Below are 16582 nucleotides of genomic sequence, written 5' to 3' on the forward strand. Positions count from 1 at the left end.
TTATACAGTGTGTGGGAGTATGTGCCTATACTTCCAGAAGACAGTTCAGTATTAATCAGGGTGCCTTTAGTCTGTGTAGCCGTCCCCTTTGCTGTTTATGTGACTGCTCCTTTGTCATCCTACATTACCCATAATTACCCACAAGCAAGAGACAGCACATATCCCCTGGGACTGATGCACTCACACGTACGCCGCACAAAGGAGATGTCACAGAGAGGAGTCTATGAACATCCTCTAATTACCTCCTCTTCAGCTGCATCCTAAGTGCTGTAGGGGAACACAGAGTGATATAGCTGGCGCCCATCCCACTGCAGGCATCATCACTTGCATTACTGGTTGGTATGCTTATCTCAACTTCGGCCTCAAAGATATGATATATGATCTGGCATGCTAGTGTTTAAAAGTATGCTAGCATGCTCAGCAGACGGTGCGTGCGGTTTGCAATTCACAATTTGCGTTCATTTGATCTCAAACCGTTTTCTAGACTCGTCTTCACAGTAACATATGCAATTAATGAGATGTAGTTCACAACACAAGTGGTCTGTTACAGTGACGACCTGAAGGCTTTCCCACATACAGTAGGTCTCTGATACGGAGAGGTTCCATGTGGCACACAGAAATATAGGTAATGCAAAATGTGAGCAGCATTACTGCTCTTAAAAATAACATAGAGCTCTTACATAGGGTGATGGTTAGGATGTAAGAAACCATTATTTTTATATTGATTGATCTGCCGGCTTTTTCTTTTTTGATTTCTTTTTCAATCAATGTATTGTTTGGAATCATCTATAACATACAAATGAATCATGAAAGATGGCCAGGTGACAAATTCAAATAGCTTCTTCTGCCCAAATAAAAGCCCAAAACCTACAGATGCTGATTTTACAATGATTCAAAACTGAGAAACGAAGCAAATCCTCAAATTTCAGATGCTTGAAGCAGAGAATGTTTGTAATTTTTGCTTATCAAATTATTGCAGACTTAATGTGATTAATCAATCCAAGTTGATGGAGGTTAATTTTCTGTTGATTGACAAATTCTTTCAGCACTACGATCCTTTAAAATGACATTTGCAGATTACAGTCTACGTCCAAAATGACTTGATTTGTTGCAGAGCAACAACATGCGGCAATATACAGCGTCTTTCCATCGTCATTTCATCTGAATTCTTTTCCTTCTGAGTGTGTTGAAGCAAATGATTGCTTTAGCCGCAGCTTGAGAGCACCTCTGCTCTGTAAATGTTTGAAATAGATTGCTGTGCCACTGACAAATGCCAGAAAGACATATCTTCAGGCACTTGTTTATTTACCCTGCAGTATTTAGGCACGCAATTTCTCAGCGGGATCCAAAAGGATTTTATCGTGTGTGTGTGTGTGAGAGGTAGGGTTTGAAACCATTACAGTTCAGATCCAGCAGTTTGTTTTTGCAGCAGTTGATAAGTGGGACAGCTTAGCATCATGCAAAGTTTGGGCCAGTTTGGAAAACCGCTCCTCGAAATCAGGTCACAGGTCACTTTCCATTGGACGGGAATATTCAAGGACTGTGTGCTGAGTCACCGAATAGTTTATTTTGAAATAGAGGTTCAATGGCAGTGGGTAAATAGGCTTTCCAGAAAGCTTTTTTGAATTTCAGATGAGTGATCCATGAGTGTCCACGTCTGATGGCGGCAGCTCATTTCAACTGACCAAATTGCCACACAGCGCCCACCATTTTGTCGTCCCTTGATGTGGGGTTCAAAGGGTTGCAGAGCTGTCAGCGATTGTCAGATGCATCAGCTGCAATAAACCGTGAGCTGAAAGCGAGGCGGACCTCTCGATGCTCTTGCCCGCTCTGTTTCGCTATTACAACAGACCAAACAAACACTTTCAAGAGATCTCAGCCACCGCAGACAGCGAGCGGGAGAGTTTTCAGGGCCCGTTTGAGGGTAAACATGGATTGTTTCGGGCTGGAGAATACAGTGCCAGACAGACAGCTCAGGGTCCAGCACACACACACACACACGGTGATGGAGGAAGATGGATGGTCAGGTCAGGCTGATATGACTGCACGGTGGTTAGGGAAGATAAGCGAGAGACAGCCGACTGATGAGCGGCGGTCTTGGGGAGGGGAGAGGGTAAAACAGGGGGAGCAAGAACAAAGGAGGCAGCGGTGAAATATCACTCACTAATGGCTGCCTGGGAAGCCAGCAAAGGCAGCAGAGCCGGGAGAACTTGCAAAGGAATTCACAGAAGAAGAAAAGAAACAAAGAGCTTGTTTCATTAGCTGACAGCTCATTTGTTTGTTAGCCTGAGCATAGCATTCTCCAATGCAACAAATTAGAACTTGTGAAAATATTTGCGGTACTAATTACAGTTGCTCCACTCCTCAACTCTGAAGCAGTTGCAATCATTCAAATTGCTCGTGGCGTTCCAAGGGGTGCCGTCACCTGCTGATCCGTGCCACCATCTGCGTTTCATCACGCTGCGTTTCTGTAATAATGCAAACATCACTCAATAAAACTTGTAATAGTCTTCTCATCACTTTGTTTTTCCCTTCATCAAGTATCAAGATGCTGGGTCTTTGCCGACACAACCGATGAAGGAAGAAAAGGCACCGATCTTTCATTTCAGCTTTTTGCATTTAATGAATCAATAGAAGCTGTTCCGCAGTTATCCTGCCTTCTTCCCCCAGACTCATGGAGTTCACCGCTCAGTGAAACGATTGTGCACACAGGACACACACGTCCTCTCGCTCTCAACTTGACTGCAACTTCCTTTTCACAGGCAGGTGGCACATCTGTTTTCAACCCAACTCCACGCCTGCAGAATACTGAAAACGTACGCAGAGGCAGCAGCTGTTTCCTGACTGTGTCGCTTAAAGCGCCACAGCAGTCGGTACATCACCTGCGAGGCTCCACACATCACTTATTTTGCAGGCACTCTTTATAGCCGGAGACGTGCAGCATTTTCTTTACCTGATTGTCAAATCATCGGAAATCCTTTTTTCTAATATTTCCCTGTTGGTGAAGATGGGCTCTGGGGCGGACGTCAGTGAGGGGGTTGTCATTGTGCTGGGAAGCTAACCACGCATTTTTCTTTTTCTCTGCAAGTCAGGTGCTGAAGGAAGTTAAATTCCAAAGTCAGCAGAAGTGTAAAAAAAATGGTGTTGACTTCTTTAACAGCCAGCACACTTCACATCTCAGGTCCATTTTGATTGAAAAAGAAACTGCATTTAACTGCATTTAACTTTCACACACACACACTCCAACTCAGCAAACAAGTGACATATTGTCAAATCAAAAATGCAGCTTTGATATTTGTAGCTTCAGTTTTATGAGACGATACAATTGTATATCTACTTAAAATCCAGCTTTTAGGTCTTGTAGGAAAAGGTGCACAGCGGCACCATAATTAAAACATATTTTAATCTTCTTGCATGTGAAAAACTTGAGTGGAAATTGTCATATTTAGAAGTAATGACAGTAATTACAGTATTGTATTGTGTATACCTTCCAACAGCCAGAATATTGCATTTGAAACAAATGTAAAGGCAGAGCTTCAGGAGTCATTGTGGCGCCACACCCTGTGAAGTTATTACATGATTGATTACTCGAGTATTTAACCACTCCCAGTCTCCTGGAGCCCAAACTCAGTCGATGTTCCAGGCTGTTTTTAGACGGAGATAATACATTCTTTGGAACTCATTTACGTGGAACTTCAAGGTTTCCAGCTTTTCAGGTCAATGATTTCAGGTCAAGGTTTTAGTCTTTTGCTTTTCTCTCCATTTTCTACCTCTCTCTCTCTCTCTCTCTTTCTCTCTCTCTCTCTCTCTCTCTCTCTTCTTTTGATCATTTTTGTCGCCATTTGACCGCTGCCATCGTACCGAGCCTCAATTCATGTACTGTGTTTACTCTCTTCATCTCCGTTAACTTTTTCTTCCATCTTACAGTAAAATGAATTCCCAGCTGCTGGTTACTGAACTCTTTTTACATCATGGAGGGACGGAAAACAACGCTCTTTTCCTGTGACTCTGATTTCCCTCTCCATAGGGCCTCAGATAGCACACTAAGCGGAGCCTCAAAGAGTGGACGCCAACATGAGACAGGAAATAATCATAGCAAAACAACAAACCACAATGCTTTAAGCATGGCTGGTGAATCAAACGAATTGGCAGCGGAGCACCTGGGACCTTTAGTTCGTCATCTGAGAAGCCCATTAATGGCCCCCTCCCTCACCTCCTCTCACACTATCTTGCTTTCTTGCTCACACAGTACATTTATTTCAGAAGACTCCACTTTGAACATGCTTTTCTCCAATCTTATCACATTAGGCTCATGTCAGGCTCCCCTGTTTTCCAGAGCCTCTATCTGGGTCATTGGGACGTTGAATCACAGCACAACATGTCTCTTCAGCACCATCGCTGGCCGTGACAACTAACAGCAGAATCACAGAGCAGTGACGTGTGGAATGGACTTTATTGACTCTTAATATACACTGAAATGTTTCGTGGTTGCCTCGCGGGTTTCTTTCATTTTCTTTAAATTGTCATCATGGCTTGTGGATCCCAATGCATCTGGATAGACAGACAGACAGGTAGATGGGTAGACAGATACTTGGATGGTTGGTTACTGATAGATAAATGGATGGATGGATGGATGGATGGAGCAACACTTGGATGGATACATACTTGAAGGTTCGCTGGACAAATAGATGGATGGAAGGGATTTGGTTGGCTGGATGGATATTCAATATTCAATGGATGGGTAAAAATGAGGGTGGATGTATGGGTGGATACTTGGAGGGTTGCTGGATGGATATATGACAGAAGGATGGATAGATGAGGGATAATAGAGATAGTAGACCATGTGCTTTGCAAATGGAAGTGATAGGTTCTGAGCAAAACATAACATATACTGTAACTGTACTGTGTCTCCCTCTGTCACCATGTATAGTTGGCTGGAGCTTTTGAAGAAAGCTTTCTCCCGAGCCACACTTGTTGTCTGTTACTGCCCACCCTAACTCGGGCATTCTGGCTATTTCTGTAGAAGGAATGTTTGTGTTTCAAGAAAAGGCCAAGTCACAAACTTCAGTGCCACATGACGAGACACATACAAGCCGGTGCCTTAGCCCGTCCTATAGCAACCCCTGCCAAAATCAATATGACAAATGTCATCGCTATTCCAATCATAGCCAGGCCTGTTCTCTGTTTACTCCATGCACGGTGTCTCAAGAAAAGGCAGGCGCTATCAACACTCCCTCTGTGGCATTATATCAATACAACAAAGGCTGACATCCTTTGGGGTTAATGTCATGCACATATTTATTGACCTTATTCTGACGCATTAAATGACAGTGTGAGAACAGTAAAATGGCTCGGTGTTGATTAGGTGCGTGTCTGGCAGCCTGGAAGATCCCTGCTTTGAGCGAGTGCTGCTAAATTGAGACCCATAATTCAAAAGGAGCTCTGTCGAGATAAAGGCGTTGGCTGATTCACACAATTATAGAGTCTTTGTCGCGCCGTCGGTCGAGTCCAAACTTAAACCAACTTTTCTCTGCAGTCATTCTTGGTCATCGTGTGGTTGGCTGTCAGGGATGGGGGAGGTGAGAGCATCTGCTCTGTTAATTTGTGAGGCCAGCCCCCCCCCCCCCTTCCCTCTGAACTTGCGATTCCTGAGGACGCAGCACGAATGTCAGGCTTCGGCTCCAAATCTAACGTGCCAGCAGCAAGCCAGTGAAATCGATAGGTGTCCACCATCTGTGTGCATGACCTGCCAAATGCCATGTCATCATCATCACCATCAGTCAAACCCACATCAGTCTGTGTGTGTGTGTGTGTGTGTGTGCGTAGCTTCCTGTGCATGGCTTACGTGCATGATTGCATGTCTTTTATGCAAGTCATATTTTGGTTATTAATCCATGAGGAAGTCCGTCCTCTGCTTTTTGACCCATCCAGACTATTTAGGAGCAGTGTCAGTGCTCGGGGTGCAGCTCTGTCTCTGAGGCCAGTGGAAGGAGTATCACCTTAAAGCGAACATGCTGGGACAGATGTTTGTGTCCTGCAAAAGTACAAGCACGCTGTTTAATGACTCGATATTCCACCAAACATTATTGTTCCCTAACTGTATCCAAGGTGCTTTGAGTTGCATTGTTGGGAAACAAATTAAATTTGACATTGAAAGACACCGTTTTTTACATTTTGCAGATGCTTTGAAAATGTAGTTTTTCCTAAAAATCATGTGCCAATGTCAATTTTAACAGACAGTACATTTACAAAAGTAAATGTTGCAAAAGTACATTTAATGAAATACTGCACTTTAGAACCATTTTGAAGTCCTTGTACTTTACTTCAGTGCTAATTTCACTGCTATTACTTTGCTTACTGCGATGCTTATTGTACAAAAATAGTCAAATATTGTACTTTTGACTCACTGCATTATTTTGCTGCTATAGTAACGAGTTACTTTGCAGAATGATATTTTACACACGAAACCAAATGTAAGCCTATAAAATACAAATTAGTTTTATTCCTTAAAATACCGAATCGAATTTAAACAATTGCTCCACGGCCACCAACTACAACATTCAAATGTTGCTTATATGTACTGCAAATGCATTCGTGAAAATACTCATAATAATTGTGTCCGATGGAGGATCTGAAGCAGAGCTCATGTCCTGCGGTCTTCTTCTTACCTCTGGAGTCAGTGAAACATGGACTCTTGGCTATTTCTTCGGCTGTTGTGTTTTATATTGAAGGAATCAAATTGTACGTAATGCTAAAGGGCATGTCTGCTCTTTGAATACTTTTCTGTTTGAAATAAAATTAACTATATTCCTTTAAGTTCAACACGTTTATTAAGAAGTTATTTTATATTTATCTTTTCTTTATCTTAAGAGTCAGGAGCTCACCAGACCGACTCTGCACGTTTCAGACAGCAACATGTCGAGCTCTAATGACCTGTGTGTGGGTTGGATCAATATTGTGTTGTATCAATGGGCAATTAGTGCAACAATCTTTATTTATATGGAGATACTACTGACATGAAGATGCTGACACCCAATGTTAAACGTGTCTTATTTTATTATCATTGAGATGATTCTTCCAAGAAAAAGCGACAGCTTGCCATCTTTTTTTCAGCAAATGACCAAAATGATGCATTGTGGCGACAAAGCCCTCTGATTGTGTGTTGTGAGAAAAGAAGGAAATAGCATGACCTCGTAGAGCCACAATGTGGCTGGATGCCTGAACAAAATGTCAGATTGTGACCGTCGACGTTGGATTCTTTTAACCGTCACCATGCACAGTTGCTCTCTTTGAGTTAACCAGGTGGTTATTATTTCAGTTGTACAGCAAATACCCGATCATTTCTTACCCAAACCATGATGGTGACCAAGTTGTTTGTGTGCTTTAATCTAACCAAACCTGAACCACAGAGTTGTCAGATGAGAAGATTGTTTTATTTGTGCAAAGACGGTGAGAGACAGTCTGATAAAGGCTGTCATTCTGCTGGTAGAGTCATTCAACTAGAGGACACTTACAGCATATGTTGCTCTGGATGTCAACGTGCTTCACTGTTGCCTCTGACCTGCACATTGTTAGGCTCGTATAACGAGATACTCTTTTGGAACGGGTGGTGGTTGTCTCGGTCTGTTGGCGCTGTTTATATTTGTATGCTGCTCTTGAACAGCTCTCTTAAATAAGAGATATGAGTCTTATTGGGACTTTAACCTGCTTAAATGGAAAAATAAAATTGTAATTGAATGTGCATGTGGACATATGTTTAAAACAAAAATAAATACCCCTCGGAAGTCAAACGGTATTTTGCTGTTGCCGATTGCTGTTACCCACATGAAAAAGACAAACCTTTCAATTTCCCTAAACACACTTTATGCAAATCAGCCCCGCTTCAAAGCAATATTTGCTTGTTTTCATTCTAATTTCCATTTTTAATTGACATTTTTATATGTTATTACCAAATTTCAAGTGAGTTAGAGTTGAGCGCGGCCTGCCAGCCGGCGTAGGCGCTGTTCAAAATCCATCTTCAAACAACTCCATCACCCCTCACTCTATGGAGTCCCCGGTGATGAGGGACCTGGCCTTCAGTCTGTTTTATTCTATTATAGAGCAGCTCATGAGAAAAACAACTTCCTCTCTGCTCATCCCCAAAATACGATTTCAATTGATTAAGTGCCACGGTTGGAAAGGAGCATCATCAGATTTGACCAAAGTCTCTCCGCGTGTTGCCACCACTCCAAATGGGTGAGTCTGCGAGCGGGAAGATGAATGTATAGCGAGGAGGAGGAGGAATGTATAGTGGAATGTGCAAAGATGGAAAGGAGGGGACAGAGCAGACTGGAGGGGAGCATGATGGATGTTTGGGAGGATGTGGCGGCGATGGAGGGGTGTGGAAAGAAAAAGCAAGACCGGGAGATTTCTGCCCGATCCGCAGCATAATCATCCAATGTGTCTCCATCTGGCTTTGCAAAGACATCATTAAGAAAACCCGAGGTCGTCTGGGTTCACGGAGCCGCAGAGGCTCAGCCTCACTCCCATCCCTCCCGCCACTCAATTTGTATAATTTACCTCCATTTCCAGTCTCTTTTGAAAAGAACCTGTTTGACCCCTAATGCGGAGGAGTCAAAAAGTTGTGTCTAACTGAAATGGATGGCTGAGAGACTCCCCGCGAGTGTGTGGCCAGTCAATAGCCTGGCAGGGAGATGCTGATGCTGATTGTAGGAGATGGCAGCACTTCGGAGGAGTTGTTTAGGTATGCAGGATGAGCAAGAGAGGCCCACGGGGGGGGGGAAGAGACGAGAGAGCTGGTGATGGGAGGGAAATGAAAAGTTGAAGTGTGCCCTTCCCTGAGGTGATTTGTACAAGTGACCCCATGATTGAAGGACTGCTCAGTGGCATGCATACTGTTCTGCAAACAAAACCGGCGTGCGTTCTGTTTATGTTTCATCTTCCGTCGTGATGAGGCTGCACTCTCAGGGACGGAGGGAAGGAGGAGCAGAGGGGGACGGTGGTGCAGTGGAGGAGTGATTACCCGGCGTGGAGCTGAGGGATGAGAGCCGAACGGGTATTTTATTTTGTCAATTGGAGTGTGCAAATGGAAATGTCAGAGCGGCCGGAAAACTAATGAATCTGATAGGAGAGATGCCACCTCTCCTGCCGAATGCCTGATCAATTGCCATTGTCTTCTGCGGGCGCCGATGTTCCTCGTTGTTGTTTTTTGATGGTTTTCTCTGCCCGGCCGGGATGTTTGCGGTTAAGAGTTTGATGGCAAACTTTGAGTCAAGGAAATAAAGGAATCGATCCAAGACGGGAATCAATGCTTTCATCTGTTACTTACAAGTCTGGGCCTGTGAAAAGTGATTCTGGATGAGAGTTTCCTAACTCGGTTAGCAAAGTAAACAAACAGAAGAGGGTGCTGCCAGCCCCTGAACGATTTGCCTCTCTGCCCTGATCACGGTTAAAAAAACGTCAATTTGCGCTCTTTTATTTCCACATTTCTATTTAGTGACAGATACCAAAAAAATTCCCTAATGGCAATAACAGAAAACAAGTTGTCTCACTTCAATCAAGCAAGTGACTTTCATAACCTTGGAGCGTTTTTTGTGCATTAGTGGCACAAAATGACAGATGTGTTTCGTTTAAATTTAGACTGACAATGATCTGGCGCGCCGGGGCTTTGTGCTTGTTCGCTCACAATTTGTGGTTACTTGATGAGTGCTGCAAAGACTGCAAGCGGGATGAAAAAAAAACAAAAAAAAACAATACCTGCATTTGCACTGTTCTATTTTGACAAGCAGGCTAATTTCTGCCGAGGGTCATCAATATTTCTGACACTTCAGTGGTGGCATGAATATAGAATGAATGTCCCTTTGTTGTGCCTGGGGAGCTACATGCCTCCGAGCATCAACACAAATCACTTGGATCTGATTGTTAGCTTGTTCAGTCAGTCACCGGTCCCTCAGGAGTCTGTCTGCTTTCAATATCACGCATCATAAACAATATCCAATTTGGACTGTTGAACTATGAAAATACACTACGCGAGCGAGGGAAATGGCAAGAAATCAACCAGCTGTATGAGTGATGAGTAAAAACACTGGTTTGTGGAGGGGGGGGGGGCAACCTGATGGTTTAATGTTGAAGAAAACGTGTGTTGCTGAATCTTACCTTTAGAATAAAGGTGTCCATTCGTTTGGCTGCTCACCTGAATCACACACTGACGTGGCTTTGGTTGAGTTGTATCAAAGTGTCTCTCTGTGTCCTGCCTGCTGTGGGCTTTAGACCTCTTTGTTCTAAGAGCGGTCCCACTCCTTTGATTGAATCCCCCCTCATTACCTCCGTTCCCTCTTGATTTCCATCAGGTTCACCTCGCTAATCCTCCGCCAGCACCTGCTCAACCTTCACAGCCTCCCTTTGAAGCCCGCGGGGCGGACTGGGCAGCGAGCGTCTCCCGGCTCCAAAGCGAAAGCCCATGGAGACAGAAATAGTAATTTCTTAAAAATGGAGACGCGGCGAAGACTTTCACTAATGGCCTGCGGGACTAGGAGCGAGGAGCCAGGCCCTCGTTATCGCCCGTGTTCTTTTGGACGCACTTCAGAGGGCCGAGGGAAGCCGTCTGCTTTGACAGAAGAGACTTACACATGGTACAGATATCTACAGCGAGTCGCACAGAGAGTACATAAATAAGACTTTTAGTCATATTCATTTATTTTAAGACATTTTTCTTTACTGATCTCAACATATTCAGCAGAAGGCCCTCACAAAACTCCAGTATGCGGTGGCTTTTCATTCCCCAGTGAGAGAAAAAATGTATTAACATGGCGAATAATTTGCTTTTGGGACAATAATAAATGTGATGGTATTCCACAGCCTGCTGCTAATTCCACCATTAACATAATACGATTTAATAGGTCACTCAGTTTCTTTTATTTCACAGATGAACAGCTTTCATTCAGTAGAAACATCATTTTAGATGCGTACATTATGAAGAGAGCAGATTGCCAGACTGTTAACGACCCCATTCCCTTCATTTCATTTGCAAATAATCTGGATAGATAATTTATGTAAAACACAATTATCATCGATATGAAACGGCCATTCAGTTTCGCCGTTATCGCGACTGAACTGGTTTGATTTGTCTTATCTGGAGATGAGAGGAAACAGGAGACTTACCAACAGAGAGGAGGACAGAAAGAGAAAAGGGAATCTATCACAAAGACAATGAAGATCAAACACAGGCCTTTGGTTATTGTTGTTCTAGTTTCCAGGGAAGCGTGTAATGAACTGAAGCAATATGGTTGTTTTGTGTAACCTCACTGCGAGACGCATGCTGCTCCACAGTGTGTGGAGTCACACAGAGCCGCCATCCACACACACCGGGGGGGGTTGGGAGGATGATCGATGGTGCACCACAGCTATTTGTGTGTTCATTTTGAGAGCAAGTTAAAAAAAATCCCGGTGTAAATAGCTCTGACAGACGGCAGGGAGACGCATACAAAGACATCTTTTCTCCTGAAGCTTGATGAGCATGAAAACCTGAGCAAGGGACCAAACGGACGCGTGTCGCGTGTGTCTGTATGCTCGCAGTTTGCTCAGATATGAGCAGTCATTTGAAACATAAGAGCGAGAGATGCATTGCTTTATCTGCCCCGATGTGTTCCTTCGTTGAATGGCCCTCATGAGCCTCGGCCCATCTAATAAAAATCCATCCCTCTGTCCACCCAGCGTCATTACATCAAAGAATAAGGCCACCCCGTCATGATGAAAGAGACAATTTATTTAGGTCATACACCCCTTTTTGCTGCCGCATTGCTAAAGTACACAATGCTCTCTGGAGCGCAGCAAAGGACTGTGATGCTGAAATGTAGTTCAGATGACTCACAACATTGAGCGATAAAGAATACCAATAACCGAGGAACAGTTATACATTGAGGAGGATTGAAGAGGAGCCGGTAAAAGTCAGTTGTTGTCCGGTTTTCCACCAGATGCTGATAATCTTTTGAGGGAAATAAAACTGTTCTTTTTCTCCGATTTATTTTATTTATTTTGTCATCTCTGGTATGTCAGATCCAGAATAAAAATACAATACAAAAAAACAACAAAATAAAATACAAACGGATCCTACAAAGAACCAATCCAACCCCAAAAGATCAATTTAATTGAATCACATGATCATGGAAAATGAATTAAATGTACTTCCATTTAAAGTATAAATGGTATACATTGACACTGAAACGTTTTAGTCAGTCATTGAGGTTAGTTGATAGATATATTTAAATTAGATTCAGAACTCACTTTGGCGGAAACTGCAATTTAATATCTCAATTTAATGTTGGAGTGCCTCTAATCTGATTTATTAACTGAAACAAACGTCTGAGAGCCTTGCAGAGCAGCGCCCTGAGCTACCCAGAGGGCCACAATTACACAAACTCACATGCACGAAAAGCACGTGCACGATGTCAACAAAGCTCTGAGAAGAAAATAATGTTTATGCCATATTAATGTTCAGATTGTTAAATACAGCTACTTTAAGGTGGGTCCTTATTTTGAAATGCACGACTGTACAGCTGCCATGAACACGTGCTGCTTGAGTGCTGAGCATGTGCTCGAGATAATGTCATAGAATTAACAAATAGAAACTTAAACTGAGCCAAGAATGAACCACGTTAGGCAGACGAGCGTTAACAGGTCCGTCACCTTGAATTAGTCGAGGCACATTTGTTTGTAGCTGACAAAAATACAATTATCATGAAAGTATTTTCACATTAAAAGGGTGCACAATGGCAGTTATCTTTTATTTCCCTCTTTGTTTGGATGTATTGTGGCCAGTGAGCACGTCACTAACTGGTCAACAAACACATTCATTTAGACGTGCCAGCAATCTAAAACCAAACATTATTTCTGTGTTTTGTTTTGTGTCTAAGAGTCTTTTGTCATGCTGTTATCTGCTATCCCTCTAAAATATGTTTGCTTATAATTATTGTGACTAAATTGCTCAATTTTGTTATCTGCTCTCTGAAAAGATGCAATTTATTAATTGCTGCAAAGAGGCAAACTCTGAAAAACAGTAACGAGTAAATAAAATATGGTAAAGGTGCATTAATGAGAGACCATCACGTGGATTTTGCTGCATGTTTATGAGTTCTTTACTAAACGCTCTTGCACTTAAAACTCACTTAAAATTCATCATGTTCCATGTCCTCCATGTCAACTCTCCCCTGGTTAAATAAAACAGTTGGCACAGATGCTCCATCAATTTGGCCAGTGCATAATTACCACTGAGTAAATTGGCAATTATTCATGCTTTTGGCAAGTACTAGTTATACGGGCATTCATTATTTCAAAAAGCCCTGGAGACCGACTTCAGAGTTGTAACCCGCATCAACAACTATTACCCGACTCTTCCTCAGACCGTCCCTCTGCCTGCAGCAGGTCGTTTTACAGATGGTTCTGAGTGAAGCATTAGCCCGCCGTCAAAAAAGGTGGTACTTACACAGAGACGGTAACCGTAGGTGGCTCCTCCACCATCTCACAACAAGACGTTAATGTTCAGCGATGATTAATGCGGGCTCCGGGGATATCGATGGCCTCTGCGGCGCTAATGACTCTGATGGGAGCGATGGTGCATCTGTGTCGTGGGGTTGACGATGCTTTATGAAACCTATAAGAAAAGGGTGTTCCTCCATGGCCTTGCTTGTTAGGCACCCCCCCTCCCCTCCTTTTCCCCCCCCAATCCCAATCCATCAGTAATGAGCACATGCATGTGAATAACTCATTAGTCGCTGCATCGATCGGCTGCATGCCCACTTCATAGAGGAGACGGACAAGGGGAGGCAGCAATCTATCAGTGGTTCAGGAAAGCAATCGTCTATTTGTGAATGGGTCTTTCAATTAGCAGGAAAGCACTCTGTGACGTAATGTTGTTCACACATTCAATCCAGGCTCATATTTGACTGCGGTTCAAGACTTTTTGACCCGTATTTATCAGTATGTTGGGTCCGCTTCCTCTTTCACATGTGGAATTTCAGTGATGCCATGCAAGTTGTGAATCATAGAATATATGTAAATGCGAACGCAACACTCTGTCGGGTGCAGGAAATGGAAGTGACTAATGGCAGCTGTGTTTTGATGGGGCACTTTCCCTGTATGTTTATAGTTCACATGCACGTGGATGTGTGTGCGTACTCCTGTGGTTATGTCTACTGCAGAGGCTTGGGGGGGGGGGGGGGGCTTGTTTTTAGCTGGCCATTGGAGACACCTTGGGAGTGATGGCTATGGAAATAGGGACAAGCAGAGGCCAGGCGGAGCAGAAAGGCCCAAACACAAATGGCTTTTGACTTGTTGCTCTCTGACGAGGCTGACCAAATCCGCTGTGACATTCTGTCTCCACTTTTCAGGAAATACACAGCAATGCATGTTCAGAATGGCGACGCGCTGGGCAAATTCTGGCTCGCTGATGATGCGCGGTGTGTATGAAACATTTGCTTCGGTGTAAACGCATCAAAGGGTGATAAGACACGAAACAGCCTGCAATGCTGCAGCCAAATTGTTTTATTAATAAAGGTTCACCATCATTGTTTTTTGTCCTATAACTGCAAGAGGCAAACGCATTTCTATTCTGAGAAGAAAGCAATCCCTGCTCTGTTATTGCAATCTACAGGTCATCCATTTGTTCCTCCAATAGCCGGCTACAAACGCCTCTTCAAAGCAAACATTGGCAGGATTGTGAATGCATGTTGACATTTCCCTTTTCATTTAAATGTAGGAGCCTGTAGCTACACTGGCTGACCTGCACTACGTGGAGGTTTGTGACTTTAATAAGCTGGTAATTCAAACATATACATAATATAAAGGTGCCTGTGGCAGCTGGAGCATTGTTTGCTCTCTGCAGCCCGAACAGTACGATAGGATTTTTTTTTTTTTTTATCTCAGCGAGAGGGGAATTTAAATATTTAATTGCAGTCAAATAAGGGAAGACAAAGGAACACAACATTTAGTATCATTAAATCAGGCTGTCGTCAGAATAAGACTGTTATTAATATGAGCCAGTTGGAGAACCATCTGTGTATAAGCGTGTAAATATGAAATTAGTAGAAGAGCATTGAACTAAATCATCTGAGTAATGCTATCAAATGTAAGCTGGCTCACAAATTTACCTTTCCTGTAATACTTTTTTTTTTTTTCATATAATCATCCAAAGGGAAAATTGCCTGCCAGTCACTGACTTAATGACTGCCTTTTGTTGAAAATGAAATAAATAAAAGCACCATTGAACTGTTGGATTGCACCTCTGAATCTCAGGGCCCGTGACAATGATCCTTGCTCAATTAAAATGAGTATGTAACCAGTAGGAACACCTATCTATAAGCCTCTACAGAGCATGCTTTTATATCTGCCTCAGAGCAGATGGATTTATTTTTAATAGAACAAGGTGGTTTTAATATTTGAAGAATCAGCGAGAAACGTCGTCTTTTTTTCTTCCTCACTGCGGATTAAATGGTGGCAGCTAACTGCTTCTTTTTATGTGGGATTTAAGTTAAATCCAGAGGGGTTTTTTCTAATAAAGGCTGCTTTGAATGTACAAATACAATTTTTTTTTAAATGTATCACCCAAACTCAAAATGCGTGCCGGTGGATGGAGAGTGTCAGCAGAGAGGGAGAGAGGGAGAGAGAAAAGAACAAGATGGAGGAATGCATGCGATTGGGACAGACGGCAGGAGAGATGAGTTGCTGGCTGTCATTCAGCTTATCCACTCAAGTATGTCATTAAATCATGAGTTGTAAAAAAAAAAAAAAAATGTGAAGGACAAATATGGCAAGCTTTGAGCTGCTTTGGTGAACTCATTTAGTGGTTTCTTCCTCTGCTCTTATGTTGTTTCTTCGTGCCCGCTGACTGACAAAGACCGAATTCTGCTTGAATTTCTTTGCATGTACCTAAGCATGTTGTTGTTTTTGTGTGTATGTGGGTACAGTTCTCAGCATCTGTATTTCTGCCTGTATTTGCAAAGAGACGGGCTCGCTCTGACCTGGGCGGTACCTGAAGAGCACACTGCGTCATATTTTAACTCCCTTTGTCTTTGACGGATGGCTCGGCTCTAAAAGCCTCTGTCCGTGGTGCTGAAGGCTGGCCTGATATATGAGCGTCAGGGCCTGCTTGATAAATCCACCATGTCACTCCGCCTCTGACAGCCATTCATCATGCTTGGCTTTCTCATGTGAAATGTTCTGCGCGCTGGATAATTCAGTCAGACAAATAAAATGGGAGTCCTAAAGCTCAGTCCCACCATGCGTTGACTTTTCAGCACTGTACTTTATCTCGCTGTCATAGGGACGCTGTGTACCTGCCTAAGCACAGGCAGCAGCTGCAGCACAGTGACTATATTCAGACCAGCTGAAGGACGAACATGTTCTTAATGAGGCGGCTAATGACTTCTGTTCTTTTGTTGCTGTTTTTTTCTTCTTCTTCCCAGGGTTGGGACGGCCATTCAGCTGAAGTCTGGTGACTTTCCCCCCGTGGCCTGCCCTCTAAAGACTCCCTCTGTACTACCAGGTCATTGTCAATCATGTGTTTTGCATGCTTGCAGTTAAAATGCCA

The sequence above is a fragment of the Melanostigma gelatinosum genome (genome assembly GCF_949748355.1).
Source record: "Melanostigma gelatinosum genome assembly, chromosome: 22".
Classification (NCBI taxonomy): domain Eukaryota; kingdom Metazoa; phylum Chordata; class Actinopteri; order Perciformes; family Zoarcidae; genus Melanostigma; species Melanostigma gelatinosum.